Raw genomic sequence first — 21920 nt, forward strand, 5'->3', positions numbered from 1 at the left:
ATTACTATTTGGTTTAGTAGTTTTAGTTTTTTAAAATTTATTTACTAAAGTTTTAAGTAAAAAGTGACTAAAAATTAATTAAAATTCTTTACTAATTTTAATTTTTTTTTTTTACTAACTTAAATTAGTAACTCACATTTCACTATAATTCAGATTTAGAGAATAAAATGTAACTAATTTTTAGTGTAAAAATAATTGCAAAAATGGTCAAATTTGACTATATAATTGAATTATACAAGAATTTTTTGTTTATTTTAACATAACCTAAAATTGAATTTAACTAATGGTTATTTTTAACCAAAAAGTAATTATTAGTAATTTTACTATTTCAATTAGTGTAAATAATAATAATTAATTTATAAATACACAGGCACACAAAAAATAAAAAGTTGTTTGGCCGAGACACTACACTAGTCTATTTTCATGTATTTTTTCACGCTGAATCCGAATCCGAAGTCAGAATTATCAGATTGGCTCTTATTTTTGAGATAAACTCAAAAAACTGCTCAGAAAGAAAAATAAAATCAAAAAGTTAAAAAATTTTTGAATGTCACTGCGACAGTGTAATTGCATGCATTTTTTGTCGCTGAATCCGAATCCAAAGTCAGAATTGTTAGATTCGCTCAAATTTTTTAGATAATTGCAAAAAAACACAAGTAACAAAAAACTCAAAATACTCAAAATCAGTTTTTTGGAATTATCTTCAAAATTTCAGCCAATCTGTCAATTCTGACTTCGAATTCGGATTCAGCGTGAAAAAATACATGAAAATGCACTATCGTAATGTTTCGGCAAAAAAAAATTTCTTTGAGCTAAAATCGCCAAAAACTGATAAAAATTCTGAATTAGGGGCACAGATAATTTTTTTTGCCGAAACACTACGATAGTGCATTTTCATGTATTTTTTCACGCTGAATCCGAGTTCGAAGTCAGAATTGACAGATTGGCTGAAATTTTGAAGATAATTCCAAAAAACTGATTTTGAGTATTTTGAGTTTTTTGTTACTTGTGTTTTTTTGCAATTATCTTAAAAATTTGAGCGAATCTAACAATTCTGACTTTGGATTCGGATTCAGCGACAAAAAATGTATGCAATTACACTGTCGCAGTGACATTCAAAAATTTTTTAACTTTTTGATTTTATTTTTCTTTCTGAGCAGTTTTTTGAGTTTATCTCAAAAATAAGAGCCAATCTGATAATTCTGACTTCGGATGCGGATTCAGCGTGAAAAAATACATGAAAATAGACTAGTGTAGTGTCTTGGCCAAACAACTTTTTATTTTTTGTGTGCCTGTGATATAATTTAATATTTCAACTATAATTAAAATTTAAACACTATAGTTTTTATAATATAAATGTCTTTTCTGAAATGCAAGAATTTTTTTAAACCTAATATTATCCAACCTAACATTTCCATATTTGACTACTTATACTCACAACTTAATTTTATTTTTCAATTTAAAAAATGAAAATTTTTTTAAATGCATGGGAAATAAACCCTATATATTTTTATTAGTCAAATTTTTCTTTTCCAAACCTAAATTTTTAACTACTATTTAACTATTTTAATAACTATAATTATTTCCATCGCTTATAATGAAGAGGCGCATTTCTCTAAAATGTCTTCTTATATATATATATATATATATAGTTGACAAGAAAAATGGCACAAAAGGAGAAAAATGTGTTTTTTTCGGTTAACCTATTATAAAATTGGAACCTCTATTATTTTAACAATTTTACCTACTCTCCTAACGAGGACAAACGATATTTTACCAATGGGAACTAGAATCTCATTAAAGAGTCCAAAAACGAAAAAAAAATCCAAACGACAGTTTAATTTCCATCTGACAACTGTCAAATGACATGATTGCCAGAAAATCATATATATATATGGCCTGCCTATATAGCTGACAATAATAATGTTTACGATACCTCAATTTTCAAAAGTCATCATTCCCTTTAGTTTTTCTCGCAGTTCCCATTATTCGCGCAGCTGCAGCATCACGATCCTATTGTACATCTGTCATGTTTTTCGCCTTTAAAACAACATCATCCTTATGACCATAAGAAGAAGACGACGACGATGATGACGACTATATGTATATATAGTATAAACGAAAAGGACCACAATAATGGGACTGACAAGTCGTCAAATGAGGTCCTCAGGCGTGTGACTTCTAGCTTAGAATGGGATATATGCCATATTATATATATTATAGTGTGATGGAGTGAAAAAGGTGCGAGGTAAGGGGACACTTTGAAAGAAAGAACCTCTTATTTATTTATTCTGATGATTCTTCTTCTAAAAGATGTTATAACGGGCCTCCACTCTCGACTCGTTAAAAAAAAAAAAAAAAAAATGTATCTTTCCAACACCATATACGAATGTTATATTTATCCTACGAGCACTAAATAAAGAGTCCATTCAAGTATATGATCTTTGACGGAAACAATTGGAGATGTCTTTTTTCAATAATAGACACATTAGCAAGAAAACGCTTCTTTTTTCTCAATAAATAATAATAATAATTATAAAAAAAAATTTCAATACTACGGATAACGTAAAAATTCTAATTTGAAGTAATTCACTGCTCTCTAAATCTGAATTAGTAAAAATATGTACTAATTTGAATTAGTGACTCACTTTTTGCTTCTAAATTAGTAAAATTTTACTTTTTCCCAACTTTTTCCCATGGTTCGCAAGATTTTACCAATGGTCAAAAATCAGTAAAATTAAAAAAAAATAATTTTTCCATGATTCGCAAGATTTTATCAATGGTTGAAAATAAAAAAAAATTCTTTTTTTTTATTCTCTCTAAATTTGAATCAGCTAAAATCCGCTGATTGGCAGCGAATAGTCGCTGATTGAAAAAGCTATAAGCACAGAAAAAACTTGGACTCATTTTTGTTGCAACTCATTTTCTTTTGGGTATCGAAATGAGTATGGGACAAACTTCATGTTATTCAAAATGATATTGGCTGGAATTTCAGATTTCTAAGTTGGTATCATAAGCAGAGTAATTTTGTATTTCAATTATTGTTTCTAATATTTCAACAACACCAGAAAGATTATTTTGACCAGTACGAATATTTAGAAGTTTTTAAATAAAAATTATTTATTATTATTTACGTAGATAATAATTAATTTCATAAGTTTTTAAATTTACCGCTATTATTTAAGTTGGCAGTACCGTTCCTGTTGTCAAAACACATGTTTTCATTTTTCTAACCTAAAAACATATTTCCTTTATTATTTTATTACGCGATTACAAGCAATTTTTAATCAAATATATTAAGTCTAGCGTGTTATTTACTTCTTTGTAATTATTATATTTCATGTTTTTGTGCAAAATTATTCGTTATTTCACAATATTTTTCCATTTTTCTTTTTCTCAAAATGAAACTTGCCTGTTTCATTTTGATACTTTTACCTTAGAACTCGAAATGAGACAACCAGTTTCATTTTTGTTGCGAATCAAATTGAGTATAGAATCTATACTCAATTTGAATTCAGGTTTTTTCTGTGAGTATGCAGCTGCGAATCAGCGACTAACAACTATTTCAATCAGCGGAATACACCATTTTAAAAATAAATTTATCTTCCGACGAAAATGACCGACGTTCGCCAATTCGTGTTTCGCTATTTTATTAGCTGTATCCGCTGATTTGCAGTGAAAACTTTATTCGCTAATTCAAACAGTGAAATTTTAGCTAATTCAAATTTAGAGAGTTTTCCATCGGTTAGCAAGATTTTAGCAATGGTCCAAAAACTATAAATTTAAAAAATTAATTTTCCCATGATTGTCAAGTGTTTAGCAATGGCCCAAAATTAGTAAAATAAAAAAATTAATTTTTCCATGGTTTCCAAGATTTTAGCAATGGTTAAAAATCCGTAAAATTAAAAAAAAAAAAAAAAAAATTTACCATGAAAAACGGACATGAGCAATGATTTTTAAAATTTTTCCCAAGGTTTAAACCATGGGTCTAATCGTATTTACCTTGGCAATCGATTTCGCTCATGGTTTTTATGATTTTATGCCCATGGTTCCATTTCCACGCGTGGCTTCAAGTTAACTATATATATTAGATGAATAAATATTGAATAAACGCAAACAACAAGAAATTACATCCCAAAATTATTTCAATATAAAAAGAATGCGAGAAGAATGTTTGATGAAAAACAATATATAATGGCTTTTTACATTTTTAAGGCGAAAATCTCTAAACAGTAGCATGACGATGAGTAAAATAAAGGGTTGTATAAGTAGCACACGTCTTTGGAGAATGTATAGAAAGAGATAAAGAGAGAAAGATTTTTGTTTACGGAGCAAACACAGCACAAGATTTCTGAGCATCATCAGTAAGGGTGGTCGAAAATTTTTTCTTTGTGTTTGCCTTTGCGGAGATGTGCGGGAAGAATATATCCTTTCGTGATCCCCCGCGCTCCCTTTTGCAATCGGACTTTTGACAGTCGCTGACGAGTCCATCCCGCCTGTGCGAATATTTGCATCTTTACGAGCACGCCGCACCTGTACCCTATATAGTATATATGTATATATGGTCCATACAAAGCTATGCCTCTGTCTGTCTTCAGGCTACGCGGTGAATATGGTTTTTCCCCCTTCCGCATATATATATATATATATGTATATATATATATATATATATATATTGTCGGCATGCAACTTCTTGTATATAAGAAAGTAATACTGTGAAAATAATAGCTCATCCTCTGGGCTAAACATTGTTGCCAACCGGTTGATCCGCTATTACAGAGTGTAGTAAGTGTAAATCGCAATGACTTAATTAAAAAATTTGATATACTCGTGCAGAAATTGAAATGAGGGCCTGATGGGGTACTGTCCAGATTTTACTATCTCTAATGTAGATTTTCTCAGAAAAACTTACTAGTGGCCTAAAAAAATGATTTTAACCAAGTTTTGACAAAGGGAAAAAACTTATTAGCGTCTTTTTAGATTTTTTTACCTAACACTTCTTTATTTTTGACGATCATTACATTTCAAGCTAGTTTCAGTATAGATCAACTATACAGAGTCTATATGGAAAACAGTATAACTGTTCTGAGCTTTCTAAATAATCTAGAAAAACTAGATAGTTCCTGTATAGTTTATTTATCTAGAAAATTGTTGGTAGTAGCGTTACATTTCTAACTAGTTTCAGTATAATTCAACTATACAGAGCCTATATAGAAAATAGTATAACTCTTTTGACTATTCTAAATAGTCTAGATTAAATAAATAGTTCCCATATAGTTTAAGTATCTAGAAACTTGTTGGTAGTAACGTTAAATTTCTAATTAGTTTCAGTCTAGTCTAACTATACAGAGCCTTTACTGAAAATAGTACAACTGTTCTGACCATTCTAAATATTGTAGATACAATAAATAGTTTCTGAACAGTTGAGTTATCTAGAAACTTGTTGGTAGTAGCGTTACATTTCAAACTAGTTTCAGTATAGTTCAACTATGCAGAGGCTTTATAAAAAATAGTATAACTGTCATGACCATTCTAAATATTTTAGATACACTAGACAGTTTCTTTATAGTTTAGTTATCTACAAATTTCTTGGTAGTAACGTTAAATTTCTAGCTAGTTTCAGTATAGTTCAGCTACACAAAGCCTGTATAGAAAATAGTATAACTGTCCTGAACATTTTAAATACTCTATAGATGCAATAAATAGTTTCCATATAGTTTAAATATCCAGAAACTTGTTGGTCGTAGCGTAACATTTCTGGCTAGTTTCAGTATAGTCCAACTATACAGTGCCTATATGTAGAAAATAGTTTAACTGTACAGTAACGTGAAATATTTACACACGGGAAAAGAAATGCATTTATTAACATTTGTTTAAAACTATAATAGGAAAACTGGTGAGGTCCAGACCAAGTATACCCTATTTGAGGTTTCACCTGGCAGAATTTTTAAATGATTTTTCGTGACTTTTCGTGGGATCATATTATAATAGAGAACAAGAGGGACCACACAACTTGCACGCGCGGTTATTACGCTCTGCTCGTCGGACGAGTTGAGGGCGCCACATTGGTGTTGAGGTTGATTAATTATCATTACCATGTCATATATACATATATATATACCTAATTTCTGTGCGTGTGCACGACATTGTATAACTCACCCATAAGGTGAGGTTCGCATAAACCATGCGGCATGATGCGCACCTTATCGAGAATTGCGTGTGCCTGCACCACGACTGGGTCGGTAATTGCTAATAGAATATTGAGAGGCGAAAGGAGACATGAGGAAGTGAAGGGCTCAGATGGAAGGTGAAAAAAAATACAAACAAACAAACAAAAAGAGGGTAAAAAAAATTACATATACGAAGGTAGAAATAAAGCAACGCGGAACAAGTGGCCTCTCTCTCTCTCTCTCGCTGAACAGTACACGCACGATTGTATATACAATTCGATCCCTTGTTCTATACTAATCGATAGATTGAGAAAACAAGTAAACATTTTCTCTCTTCGTGCGAGAGTGATAACATTTCATTCTGAATACTTATTTTTTCGAGTCACACCCTTTTGCTATATGTATAATACAATAATAATTCGAGATGGACTTTCATTAAAAATGCATGAAAATTTTATTATGAGAAATTTTTAAATTAAAATTATACACTGAGAGAAACTATTGTTTGTAATTACCATTTCTTTAGTAAGAATATTGTTGCTAATTTATATTAGTTACTGTTACCATTTAGTTAGTCAGCCTAACCATTTCGTTAGTAAGGTAACTAATTGAATAGTTATTTCAACAAACTAATTATTTAAACCAACTAATAAAATAGTTATGCTAATCAAAGAAGATAGTAACCACAACTAATAAATAAGAATAAAGTAACTTTTACTACTTTAAAAGTAAAACCTGAACTGTCCTCAATTTCTGCGCATTTCTGTCAAGTTTTACTCCAGAAATAATAAAATTTATATCAAAAATACGCAGAAACTGCGGACAGTTTAGATTTTACTTTTAAATATAGTAAAAGTTACTTTATTCGTTTTTTTATTTTTCTCCATGTATAAATGGTATAATGATAGTTAGAAATTGGCCGGTAAATATTTATACTAAATATTATTGTAAGTCGATAAATATGTTATCGACCGCAGAGAACAGCAACATAGTACTCAATTTCGCCGCACGGGCCGCATCCCTGAAAGCTCTCTCGCGTACGCTCAGCCCACCGATTGGCTATATAAGCTGCGCTCACGCTGAGGACCGTCACTTTCGTACTGCACGGAGTCCTGGAGGGTCTTACCGGGCCCGGTCAACTCCATTGAATAGAAATGGCAACATACAGCGCTTCTACAACCAACATTGCAACTAAATTTTACTCAGCTTGTATATCTATATCTATTGTATGTATAGATATACAAGCTGAGTAAAATTTAGTTGCTATGTTGGTTGTAGAAGCGCTGAATGTTGCCATTTTCAATTCAACGGAGTTGACCGGGCCTGGGTCTTACCCACCTGACTAGGTGTTTTACCCCTAAGGAGCTATACTCCCGGAGTTTTATTCCGAATAACTTTCGTAGAGAGTTTCACTCTCATTCGACGGGTTTTACCCGTTGAACATTTTATCGGTTTTTAATGTATATAGTGTAACGTAACGTAATCTATAGTAATGAAATGTAAAGTATCACAATGTATAGTAATGTAGGGGAGACCGAGGAGGAAAGTAACAGAGGAGGAAAGTAACAAAGCTTATAACTTTTAAACAAATTATCGGATAGACATGGTTCAAACATATTTTTAGTCGGCACTGTTCCCCCTTCCTCCTCCATAGTGTGTCCGAGCCTGACAGGAAAGGTTAGGTCTGATTCCGGTGTGACGTGCAGAAAAAACGTCAAAAGTAAGTTTTCGTTCAAATTTTCAAAGTCTCGTATTTCTTTAATTTTATTGTTTTTCAAAATGTGCCTTTCGTTATTTTGTAGCCTTATTATCTGTCTTTAAGTTGTGCTTAAACAAACAATTTAACAGTTGTGTAGTTTTAACTTTTTTGTTGACATACAAGAAAAAAGCGACCGAGGAGGAAAGTAACACGCTACTTTTCTCCTGTTGTCGATATTGTCCATGTTTTAACTAATGATTGAAGCAAATCGTATTTAATTTTACGAATAACAGAGATTTATTTAAGAAAAACCTGTGATCTAGGTAAGCATAAAATATCTTTAAGAAAAAAAATGAGCTAAATTCATAAAATGTTCGAAATATGTGCTAAATATGTCCCAAATAAGTATAAAGTGTACTTAAACTTTTATGTGTTCCTAATAAAAATATTTCTAATTAATAATAGTCATTAGTCTAAAGAATTTTACATAATTTTATACTGTTACTTTCCTCCTAGGAGCTTGTTACTTTCCTCCTCGGGGGTCAGGAGGAAAGTAACAGATGAAGAGCTTGCGTAAAAGTTATACTGTGAACTGTCAACTTATTATAAATGTTTAATTCAAATTTTATTTAAAAGGTGAATGTCCAAGCTTTCATTTAATATTTTGGACAAATTTATCCGACAAATATTTTTAATGTTAGCATAAAAAAACTGATTTTTGTTACTTTCCTCCTGGGTCTCCCCTAATGTAAAATAACGTAACGTAATGTACAGTAACGAATCGTAAGGCAACGTATCAAAATGCATAGTAACGTAAATTTGTATTCACGATGTTTAAACTAGATTTTTCCGTTCTTTTTACCTTTTTTAATCTCCGTTTTTAGATATATTTAAGAGTTTTACTCTTTGTATAATTGGAACACGAGTTTTACTCGTGGTTCACCAGTATATCGCGAATTTTTAGACAGTAAAGTAACAGATTTACGCCTCATCACAGCGAGTTGAAACTGATTTCGTTAATGCGCTGCTCAAATAAACAACGTTCCAGATTGATACCGATTTTCGATTCTGCGGCTCAACATACTTTGGATAGACGCCGACAAATTGTTACTTGAAACCGACTTTCGCGATTTACTTGTTAATCTTTGTCATTTGTATATATATATCGTGTAAATAAATAATTTGTTATCAGTTTGTAATTAACCCGTGGTTATTATTTTTTTGTTGGAATCAAAACGAACCCTGTCTCGGCGAGCTAAATATTGATTCTTTCAATTACAAACGTTACAATGGGAGAAATAATTTTATTATATTTTTAGCATATTATTGTAGTGTGTAATTTTTACAATTTTTGAAATGATTTTCTGTATAGGTATTGTATGAAGAAGATTCTTCTATTTTTTTTTTTTTTTTTTTTTTTTTTTGAGCAATGGAGTATAAAAAGGAAGGAGTGTATATATATTCCTTAATTTTCTTATTGTGTATTAACATGCCACACACGTGTGATCACGCGAGCCAGTATCGCGGTTTAGAGTTTTTGTTTTGTGCACCCGAAGGACCCGCGTGTGGGAGAATGCAGCTGCGCATTTCTGATAATGCGATTTACACTGAAGATTCGCTAAGGTAATGTGCGCATTTAGCCTTGTCACGTTATATCGATATTGCGACGTTTACACATAAAACACACGCGACATTCTACTTCAAATACCGCGCACATTTAACTATATTCTTGTATCGTTCATATTATATATATATATATGTACATATAAATTCCGAATCCCCTGGTAAAAAAGTTTTTAGCAAATCTAATCAATTTAAAAGAAAGTCCACCATATTGGATCCGCCATTTTGAAATTTAAAAGTCCGACATTAAATTCGTAATCAGCGCCCCCTAAAACCCCCGAGTAACTACTTTCAGACAAATCTGATCAATTTTAAAAAAAACTTTCGACATATTGGATCCGCCATTTTTAATTTTGAAAATCCGATGTCAAATTTTCTAAAATTGGACCCATAAATAACAAATTTTGATTTATATAGAAAATACGTTTAAATGTATATCAATATTGACTTGTGTTAATTTTAACAAAAGCAATTTTTTAGAAAATTTATATTTTTTTTTAATATTTCAAAATTGCGGAATTGATATGACATAATCGATCATTATGATCATATTATGGTCATTTGAGCATATTGTACCTATATATGGGAATTTATATATATATATATATATATATATATATATATATATATATATATATACACATATATATAAAAGTATATGGAAATCCAGTTTGGTGTGCGATCGTCGTAAATCGTTTGGTTCGACGCTCTCGCGGATGCGGATGTCGCGGTAATTGGTATTAAACGGTGATCGGATCGATTACGGTATCCAATAAATATCCAGCTTTACGACAACGCAGACCCTGCTCGTACGTTTATAAGCACACGGACACGTGTCTTCCCTTGAGTCTCGCGCCATCTCGAGAATTCAATTTGTAGAACGATCAATTTGAATATAACGCTCACCACCAAGCAAAAAAAAAATGCAAATTTTTATAATCTATACCCGCCAATATTGTCCAATTATTATATTATACCCGTCAATATCATCAAATTATATATTTAATAATGATAAGATAGAGAGAGAAAAAAATAAGTTTCAATATTGAAGTATAAACAGCTATTATGTATATGTATAATCATATATTAAGAAAGGAAAATTAAATTTAAATTAATTAATTCTAGAACTATTAATGTTTGTTTTACAACCTTAAGGAATATTTTACAAACTTGAAGGTTATTCTAAAATTTTAGAGCCTCAAAGTTATTTTATATAGGATTTTCAACAAGTTGTTGCCTTAATTTGATGAATTTTTTATAACCTTAAAATTTGATTTACAACCTTTAAAGTTATTTTACTACAAGTAATTATTTTACTACCTTCGAGTTTTTGTTTTTTTCTAAAGATTATTTTAAAATATTGAAGTTTGGTTTACAGCCTTAACAAGTTGTTTACAACCTTGAAGGTTATTTTATAATCTTACAGTTTTCTCTACAACCTTCAATGTTACTCTAGAAACTACAAAGTCATAATACGAAATTCAAGGTTATTTACAACCTTTAAAATTGTTTTACATCCTTCAAAGTTATTGGAAACCTTAAAATTTACATTAAAATTTACTTTATCACCTTATTCAGTGATTATTTTACAACCCAAAGATTAGTTTTACTTCCTTCAAGGTAATTCTACAATACTAAAGTTTGTTTTACATTTCTGTAAAATTATTCTGGAATTTTTAGTTTGCTTTACTGCCTTAACTATTGTTTTACAACCTTCAAGGTTATTCTATAACCTAATAGTTTCCTCTAGAACCTACATTGTTACTGTAGGAACTACAAACTTCTAGTACGAAGTTGAAGGTTATTATACAACCTTAAAGTTTGATTAAGATGTTATATAAATTTACTTTACCACCTTATTCAGTGATTATTTTACAACCTATAAAAATTGAATTTACTTCCTTCAAGGTTGTTCTACAACCTTAAACTTTGTTTTTCATGTTTTTAAGATTATTCTAAAACTTTGAAATTTGTTTTACAACCTTAACAATTTTTTTACCACCTTGAAGGTGGTTATTTTACAAAGGTTATTTTACAACCTGTTCGATGTAAACTTAAAACCTTAAAATTTGCTTTTGAACCTTCAATGTTGTTGAACGACCTTAAAGTTTACTTTATATTCTTAAAATAAATTTAAGAACCTTCAAGTTCGTTTTTGCCATTTTATTGAATAATTCACAACTTTCAGATGAATTTTACTTCTTTTAAAGTTATTCTACAACCTTAAAACTATATTTTACATTCTTAAAGTTTATCATAGAACCTCAAAGTTTGCTTTACAACCTTCAGATAGATTTTACTTCTTTTAAGGTTATTCTACAACCTTTAATTATATGTTTTACAAGTCCTCAAGTTTATAATAGAACCTTCAAGTTTGTTTTACAACCTTAAAGTAAATTTTAATTTTAAGTAAATTTTACAACTTTTAAGTTTATTCTACAATATTTAATTATACGTTTTACTAAAGTTTATTTTAGAACCAAGTTGGTTTTACAACCTTGAACAATATTTTACAACTTTTAAGTTGTAAATTAACTTCTCTAAATTTGTTCTAGAACTTTTAAAGTTATTCTACTGCAAAAAGTTATTGTTCGAAATGGAAGGTTATTTCACAACCTTAATTTTGATTTACTTCCTTCAAAGTTTAAATCTTAAAATTTGTTTTTCACCCTTAAAGAATTTTTATTTACAACCTTTGAAATTTAAATCTTAAAATTTTCTCAAGAACAACAAAAAATTATTCTAGTATCTACAAAATTGTACAAATTTATTTTAAAACCTTAAAATTAATTCTACTACCTTCCAATTTTTTTTCGCAATCATATATAGTTATACATTTCTAAATATAATTCTAAAACTTATGTTAGAAATACAGAATTATAAACAACTATTAAATACTGATATTAAGAGAGAAAAAAAATGAATTTAAATAAATTCAAAATAAAAATATAAAATTGCTTTTTAATTGTTTTTGCACAAATACACTCAAGAGCAATTATAATTTATCATATCAATTAACAAATTTGAATTACACATTCTTAACATATATTCTTCCTGTTTTTTTTTTATGCAAATTATAAGACATCTATGTGTAAAAAAAGTGTGTGTATGTGCGTTTCTTTTACAATATTATTGAATATCAACTAACTGTAAATAAAATATGCACATTGACTCCCGGGAAAAATGACTCATCGCGCAAGCAAAGAAAGAGAATTTACTGAATTAATTTACAATTTTCTTGAACCGATAGGATAAAATGATTTATCAGCACTTAATATCGCTGTGTTCTACCTGAACCAAGTAAAATTCACTTAATTCAAAGACCTGTATTTTTTCTTATTTTTTTTTTTTTTTTTTTTTATTCAAAGAGTGCTAGAGAGTCGAGAGAGAGAGACACTCGTAAAATCGTATTTACGACTAATTACAACATACTAACTCGAAAGCGGTCTCTTTGTGAATGCAAAAGTGTGCTCGACAAGGTATGGCAATACCTGAGCTCGCACAGGTGTATCAGGCAAAAGTCTCAGCGCGGTTTTCTTAAGAGAGAGAGAGAGAGTTAATCGCGCGTTAATTAATAGATGATAGTATGGTTAATTGCTCCATATGACCTGATATTGCTCAAACATCTCCCAAGACTCATTAGGAAAAAAAAAATCAATTAATACTCGATATTCTATATCGATATAGGGATATATTTATATGAAAAATTCAAGATATGATACAACAGAAATTTCTAGGACATTAGTTCCGTTGCATTTCAAGAGAGAGAGAGAGAGAGATTATAAATTTCATGCACGTGCATGAGAAATAAACATTTGACGATTTTCATTACTTTTATTATATATATATATATATATATATATATATATATATATTCCCAAGAATTGAAAAAAAAAATTGAAATAGTTCAACATTCTTGATAATTATTATCACACGAAGAAGAAGAAGAAAAAAAATTAGATTAACACGTTATAAACTTAAATAGAAATATGCTCATTACCGTGATTTTTTTTTTCTCCTTATTGGCATCATTTTGATAAAATTTGATATAGAGCAAGATTAACAATTTTTTTTGTCCATTCCTCTTAAGCACGTGCGCAACGAAAAAAAGAAATTAATCCTATTAAAATCCAATGATAATAATTATAATATATAAATAATCGTTTGGAGAATTAAAAAGTTTCTTTCAAAATTATATATATGAAACCAATAAGTATGTCTAAAATTGAAAAAAAAAATCCGTTTCAAAAAAATGTGATATTATTCTTTTGACTTTGTTCCTTTCACGCCTAACATGCAAAATGACAGGCTTGTAATCTGCACGTCCTCCCACAACATGGGCCTTGTCTTCTCCTATACAGCGCTTGCGTTTTTTTTTCTCTCTCTCCTTGACCCTCATCATTTATATCTTGAAACTTATTTGGCCCCCAAGTCTCTCTCTCTCTCTCTCTCTCTCTCTCTCTCTCTCTCTCTCTCTCTCTCTCTCTCTCTCTCTCTCTCTCTCTCTCTCTCTCTCTCTCTCTCAAAACTTTATGGAATTTTGAATTAATTTCAAAAATATTACACAAAATTTTTATTAAATGTTGGTGGGGGGGGGGGAGGAATTTAATTTTATAATAGAGAATATTTTAATAACTCAAGTGTCGATAACGAATTAGTATATAAATATATTTGTATAGGTAATAATAATTCACTGAAAAAATTATATTCTAAATTTAAGAATATCTTCTTGGCGCCTCTTTAAGAATATTTCCCACATACATTTTATTCTTAAAGTTAAAATATATAATATTCTTGAAATAAGAAACTATTTTTAAATTAAGAAATATTTTACAAAAATAAAGAAAAAAAATTCTTAATTTAAGAAATGTTTTTTATTTTAAGAATATTATATTCTAACTTTAAGAATAAAATGCATGGGAAATATTTTTAATTAGACGCCAAGAAGATATTCTTAAATGTAGAATATATTGTTTACATTCTATAGGTTTTTATAATATTGCCAAAATAAATTAATGTAAAATGACATAGAACTTTATACATATTTAAAAAAAAAAAATATTAAATTCATCAAATTGATGTATTTTAGAGATTAATTAATTGATAGTAATAACACAATTTCTATAATATTTCACAATACTAATGAAATTCAATATAATTTTTATTATTATCAATTTACTAACCTCAAAAATATATCAATTTAATGAATTTAACATTTTTTTAAAAAAATATGTAAAATTTTACGTCATTTTACATTAATTTATTGCAAATATTATAAAAACCTATAAAATATGTAAACATAACAAGTTACTTTGCATAATTTACGAGGTGCATGAAAAACATATAAAACCCAATAGTCCGAATGACCATTTGATCGAAAACCGCAGTTGTCCGAATTAAGTTTTATCAGAATTTTTTTTTGTCCGAAATGAGAATTACTAGAATATTTATTTCTCCAATTTTACAACGAATTACTGGGGGTCGACTACGTAACTTTCCCACTTCCCACATCTCACTTCCCACATTTTACATTCCACTTCCCAAATCCCACATCTCACTTCCTACATTTTACATCCCACTTCCCACATTTTACATCCCACATCTCACTTCCCACATCCTATATTTCACATCTCACTTCTCACTTCCCATATTTCATATCCCACTTCCCACATCCCACTTCCCATATTTCATACCCCATTTCCATATTTCACATCCCACTTCTCACTTCCCATATTTCATATCCCACTTCCCATATTTCACATACCACATCCCACTTCCCACATCTGACTTCCCATATTTCACATTCCACATCTCATTTCCCACATTTCACTTTTCACACTTCACATCTCACATTGTACATTACACTTTTCTTATCACGCCACCCACCTTTTATATCCCACTTCCCATGTCTCACATCTCTCCCATTTCCCACAAGATGTTGGATGTGGGAAGTGGTATGTAAAATGTGGGAAGTGAGATGTGGGATGTAAAATGTGGGAAGTGAGATGTGGGATGTAAAATATGGGAAGTGAGATGTGGGATGTAAAATGTGGGAAGTGAGATGTGGGAAAGTTACGTAATCGATCCCCTGTTCCTTGTTTCAAATTGTTGAAAATTCGATTAGATATAGTAATTCGGTATAAATAAAAATCGGATACTTTACACTTTTTGTAAAATAAACTTTCGAATTAACGTAAATTCGGAATAATAAATATTCGGATGAATCTATAAGATTCTGAGAAATAAAAATTCGGTCAAAAATGATTTCGGAACAGTAAATTTTATATTCATTGTAAAATCGGAGAAATAAATATTCTGGCAATTCTTATTTCGGACAAAAAAAGATTCTGACAAAACTTAATTCGGACAACTGGTTTTCAATCAAATGGTCATTCGGACAATTGGATTTTATATATGTTTTTCATTCACCTCATAATTTACATGAGCCAAAAGTTTTGAACATTCAAATGAACAAAATTTATTTTGCAACTTCATTAAGTACGAATTTTATTAGAAAACAATTGTTTTAAAAAATCTAAACGGAAATTATTAATTTAATATTTGTTTAATTTACTATTTTATTTTACATTGACATTATAATTTTTTAAAATTTATAGATTGAAAAAAATATTTTGTTCATTTGAACGTTAAAAACTTTTTGCTCATTAATTTTTTTTTTTATTATTTAATGCTTTATTTAACGCAATTATTACTAGAATTAAGTCTCTATAGATATTCATCTACCTTTTGCAATACTAATTTTTTTCATATTTTGTCGTTTCAACCTTTACTTTTTGCGAATTACCAAATTTCTACCCAATGTCTATTTTATAAAGTGGACGTTGAGTGATTTTATTCCGTCAGGGTAGGTTTTTTAAATCGTAATATTAATACAATTATTACCAATATTATCAACAATAGACAAAACAATATATCAAATATTTTTCGAATAACAAAATTGACACAAAGGCGCCAAAGGTACACCACAATGCAAAAGTAGTGAAAATTGAGGTTAGACGTCTTTTCTTCGAGTTCGATATATCGATATATTGTGAACGACCGATTACTTGATCTACTTTAAGCGGGAAAATTCAAAATTACTTTTTATATAATTCTTTTAAAATTGCAATTAAATATTATAATTTTCGAATTCTTTTCTGTAAAATAAAAAACAATAATAATAAAAATAAAAAAAAAAAGATAAAAATTGAAAGAATTGAGAAATATTTAATTAAATAGAAAAATAAAGTATTTTTAAAAAAGTTAAATTAGAATAACCATTGAGGAGCGGTAAAATGAAAAAGATAAAAAATATATATAAATGGCCTTATGTTCACACTTTTAGGACAATATAACGAAAGTTTCAGTTTTTTTTTTTGTCAAATTTAAGATATATACTTGAAATTCCTTATTTCTTTTTTATGTTGACGATGAGCGGTATTTGTCGAACTTGTTAGTTGAATCGAAACGTCGCCAAAAAGGAAAGCTTCGAGGCCAAGTTGACAATTAGCACCTCTACATATACATATATGTATGTATATATTATGTGCATATATATATAAATATATATATATACACGGTTAACGTTTCAGTGGCTCCCGGGCTTTGCCTTTTTGGTTCGGCTTTTTTCCAATTTTCATATATCCTGCACGCGGAGCTTCCTTTCTCTCTTTCTCGCTCGCGTATTTAACGTACGCGAAAAAGAGAAGTTGTTTCATTGTTATTCTTTGTCTCTCGTGTTTATCCTGCCCGGTAGCAAGCTTTACGTTAACGCTAAATGCTAAATGAGAGTCTGTTATTTGTCCAGAGACGAATCTTGAAACTTTGGACCTCACAAGTCATTTCGTCGTGTCTTTTGTGACACACACCGCGCATTAAAATTGACATACACACACACACACACACATATATATATATATATATATATATATATATATATATATATATATATATATGTTGAAGCTATTAATGCTCCTCGTTTACTAGCTTTGCCCGCAGTCCAGTCACGAATAGAAATAAAGTAGTGCTTTGATTTAAAATTCAGACCTAATTGGAGTGATAATTTACTTCCCGTAAAAAAATCAGACTATAACAGTAAGCAGCGAAATATCTTGATTTTTTTGTTTGATCGATAATTTAACATATATATTTTAACATGTCACAAAAATATATAATGAACAAATTTTGATTTCATCTATTTAAAATGACAATTATAAAGATTTCTTTGAAACAAAGAAATCGTTCCTTTAACATATCCCTTTGGGAAATCAAAAATGAAAGTTGTTTGAATTACAAAAATTGTTTCTTTGCTTTTACGAAAAAAAAATTTTAAAACATGTTTCGAATTACAGAAATTTTTTTCTTTACATGATATTTTTAATCTATACAGAAAAATTTGGTTTGGTTAGGCAATTTTGGTTCTTGTAACTTAATTTTTGTTGGCTGAAACAAAGTCGTAGAATTATCTCAACCAAACATTTGATTAGGCCAACAAAATTATTTGATTGAACATTTTTAAATTCCAACCAAAATTTGGGTTATACGACAAACAAAATAATTTTGTTAACACAACAAAATAGTTTGGTCAAAAAAAAACCAAATGATCGTTTGTTTTTACTAACCAAATAATTTAATTCGCTCTCGTATAGCTTAGAACAATTAGTTTAAATCTCTCACAAAGATGGTGGTAGTCCAGTGGTCAGAGCACCCGATTCGCAGTTTAAAAACAGAGGTTCGATCCCAAGAGATGAGATTTTTCAAACAAATATTTCGTAATTGAATAAATTTTTTTGTTAGTCCAACTAAATTTTAGTTGCTCTGACTAAAAATTAAATTTAGCAACTGAATTAGTTCAGTAAAATTTCCATTAAAATTCAGTCACATTTCACTGAAAATCAGTAGAATTATTACTAATTTAAACAGTCAAATCTGCATTATCATTAATCGGTAAAACAGATTTGACTGTTTCAAACAGTAATAATTCTATTGATTTTCAGTGAAATGTAACTGAATTTCAATGAAAATTTTACTGAACTAATTCAATTGCTTTCAACTATTTTATCAGTGACATCTCACTGATTCAAATTTAGAAAGTTCACTTATATGAAAGCAAAAAAAAAAAAAAAAAAAATTCCAGTATAAAAAATTAAAAATTTAGGTGTATTTTTCTAACACTGTGTTAATCAAAGTTTCTCACTACTATATGTATAGTTATGAGAATCAGGAAAGAAAAATTTTTGCTTTGTCATTTGACTTTCAAGAAAATTTCCATAATCCCAACGCGTGTGTCGCCTCATTAAGTAGACGATTAATTAATTTACTTTTCTTCATATATCGCTGGCTTTATTGCTGTTAATTATTAAAAGACATTATATGTGTTGGGAAAGTGTTTATATATATATACAAAGAGAGAGAGAGAGAGAGAAAGATTACGCAATGTGAATATTTAAGCAAGGCGCTCTCGCCTTGTAGTTCAGAAAATATAAAGTTGTTTTTTTTAAAGGGTTGTCCAATTGTGAAAAAGGGCATTTATGTATAATAATGCTGTTGTAGAAAAGTTAAAGAGAGTAGAGGGAGAGAGAGAGCACAACTTTCTTGGCTGAATATCGTTTAGAAGGGCTATATACCGCGACGACAAAAGAAATCATCCGGCACACCATCTATGAATATTCAAATACAAAAGTAAAATTTGCATTTATTAAAACAACACAAGGCGAACCCTTTACTCTCTTTCTACGTAGCAAGTGGCTCGCATATAATTGCCACCTTGGCATCTGCTTGTGTGTGTGTCTCTATTTTTACGAGAGGCTAACTTTAAATACCAGTCGAGGAAAATCTTTCCTAGATAAGTCACAATAAACACAAACGACTTGTGGTTTTGTGATCGTTAAAATGGAAACAGTAACGTCGCTCTCTCGAGACAAAGTAAAGTGGAACGTTTACAAATTGACTCGTGAATAATATTACAGAATCTATATAGGCGCGAGCGTTTACAAAAAAAAACAGAACCAGTCTCTTTTGCATTTTGTTGAAAATACTTTTTTTTCAAATTATAATTTATATTGAAATTTTCAAAACAAAAAAAAAAAATGTTAAATTACTTTTGTACGAAGGGACACTTTTTGTATTAGAAACTCAACATTGTATAAAGTATTAGTATAGTATCCCCTTCTAATTATATATATATATGTTTCATGGACTTGACCTTTATTGTAATTAAAAAAATCTGGCAGCCCCCTGCGGGGGCGGCCACATTCTCATCACGCGCTTCGCGCGTAGGGGCTCGCTTCGCTCGCTAGTTTGAGCGCGCCCCGGGGCGCGCGAAGGATAATCGTCCCGCTTCGCGGTCCGATATTATTACGCGCTTCGCGCGTTTTGTTTGTTTATTACAATTCAAAACCTATTAGCATTAATTACTTTTTAACTACACTCTGTAATACAAAAATTTTCCTATTAAATTTAAAAATTGTATTAATTGTACTACCAGAAAGTAGTTGAATGACCCAAGAATCTATTTGGTAGAATGAGATTTTGTAGTTGTTTTAGACTTTGTAGTTGATTTAATTAATTTTGAAGTAAAATGTCAAGAAGAAAGAAATTATTTTTATTTATTTTATTAAAAAGAATAAAATTAATTACACACAGAGTTAAAATAAGTAAAAAAGTAGTTATTTTAAAAGTGGATGTTCATATAATCGACTTGTTTTGAAAAATTTATTAGAAACAACTCATAGTCTTTATTAAAATGCGTTAAATTAAATTATAGAAATAGGTAAGGTTTAAAGGTATTAGAATAAATTTTTTATCGGGCACTGAAGAATGACGGCACTGTAGCTGATCAAACTTAGTTCCTTAATATTGCGCCGTGGATTGGCCAGGTCTTTGTAATTAACGAAAATCGACAAACCAAATTATTTACTAAAATAAGATATTTCGCTTTGAGCTAATTTCAATTGAGTAAAAGAAAAAATTAATTGAAGTGCGATTCCAGGTGAGATTTTGACTTTTTCGGAGTAGGTTAACCGATTGCAATGAAACTTTGGAATTTTGTTATATATAGTAAGACTAATCTTTAACGTAAATTTCAGCTTAAAATATTTGTTAGTTTACGAGATTTGCAATAATAACAAAAAATGCGAGTTTAACTTATTTAATTTTAATAATTTACGTGTATAAACAATTGCGATTTCTGCTAGTTGACGTGCAGACGTCATTGCGCACGCAGCATTCTCCTATAACTAGCTGACGTGATTCGTGGACTAAATTGGCTACGTGAGAATGCTGCGTGCGCAATGTCGTTAATGTTCCTTTGGAACATTAAAGAAAACACAGGTAAGATCATTTTAGGGTTTGAGTGATTGAATTTTAGATTGTCGCGTGAAATTTATTCAATTATTATTTAATAATTTTTTTAGTTGTAAAATTATAAAAAATTGTTCTGAAAGAGATTTATTCCTCTCATTTTCCTTGACATTTTAAAAAAAGTAGACCTCAATCCGATTATTAGAACGGAAGATATAGCACTTTAAAATTTTTTGTTATTATTGCAAATCTCGTAAACTAACAAATATTTTAAGCTGCAATTTACGTTCAAGATTAGTCTTACTATATATGAGGGGCTGATAGTAAAAATGGTTTAAAATAACATTGGGAGCAAAAGTGGGATAAGTGACTTGGGAGCAAAAACGGGTTAAAATGATTCGTGTAATTTATTGATAAATTCATTATATTATCGATTAAAAAATATTAATTATAATAAAATATGCATTTTTTCCTATTGTTAATATTTTTTAATCGATAATATAATGAATTTATCAATAAATTACACGAATCATTTTAACCCGTTTTTGCTCCCAAGTCACTTATCCCACTTTTGCTCCCAATGTTATTTTAAACCATTTTTACTATCAGCCCCTCATATAACAAAATTCCAAAGTTTCATTGCAATCGGTTAACCTACTCCGAAAAAGTCAAAATCTCACCTGGAATCGCACTGAAAATTTAAAAACACTAAAAAAAAAGAACTTTAAAGTAAAAGCATTTTTTAAAGCAACAAATTTATTATATGAGGTTTTGCTCTCATGTTTTTATTCATAAAAATTTTTTTGTACAATTTATATAAGTGAAATTTTTGGTTTTTATAAATTAAATTTCATTTTCTTAAAGTACTTTGACTTTAAGGATAACATTCTCATCACGGCACTCGCGTTTCACGCTCGAAAATTAGAAACATACAATAGGAAAAGGAGGCATGCATTAACCTATTAACGAAATTTTTACAGGTAATTTGAGGCTCTCTCAAATAGTGTACTAAAAGAACCGAAAATTTTTAAATAAACAATTTACAAGCATTAAAAAAAAGATTTTTTTAGAATTTTTGTTCAGTTTTTATAATTTTTCAAATCTTATCCCTTCAGAATACCTTTAAA

The 21920-nt window shown here is 29.5% G+C and overlaps 1 protein-coding gene across 3 annotated transcripts in view; it reads right to left on the minus strand.

Moving 5' to 3' along the window:
* Nucleotides 1-21920, minus strand: part of LOC127283956 (zinc finger protein basonuclin-1-like) — a 528269-nt gene that overhangs the window by 368606 nt on the left and 137743 nt on the right. The gene's annotated exons all lie outside the window — the stretch shown is intronic.

Source organism: Leptopilina boulardi, unplaced genomic scaffold (assembly GCF_019393585.1).
Source record: "Leptopilina boulardi isolate dan_hultmark-lab unplaced genomic scaffold, ZJU_Lbou_2.1 LbouV2_316, whole genome shotgun sequence".
Classification (NCBI taxonomy): Eukaryota; Metazoa; Arthropoda; class Insecta; order Hymenoptera; family Figitidae; genus Leptopilina; species Leptopilina boulardi.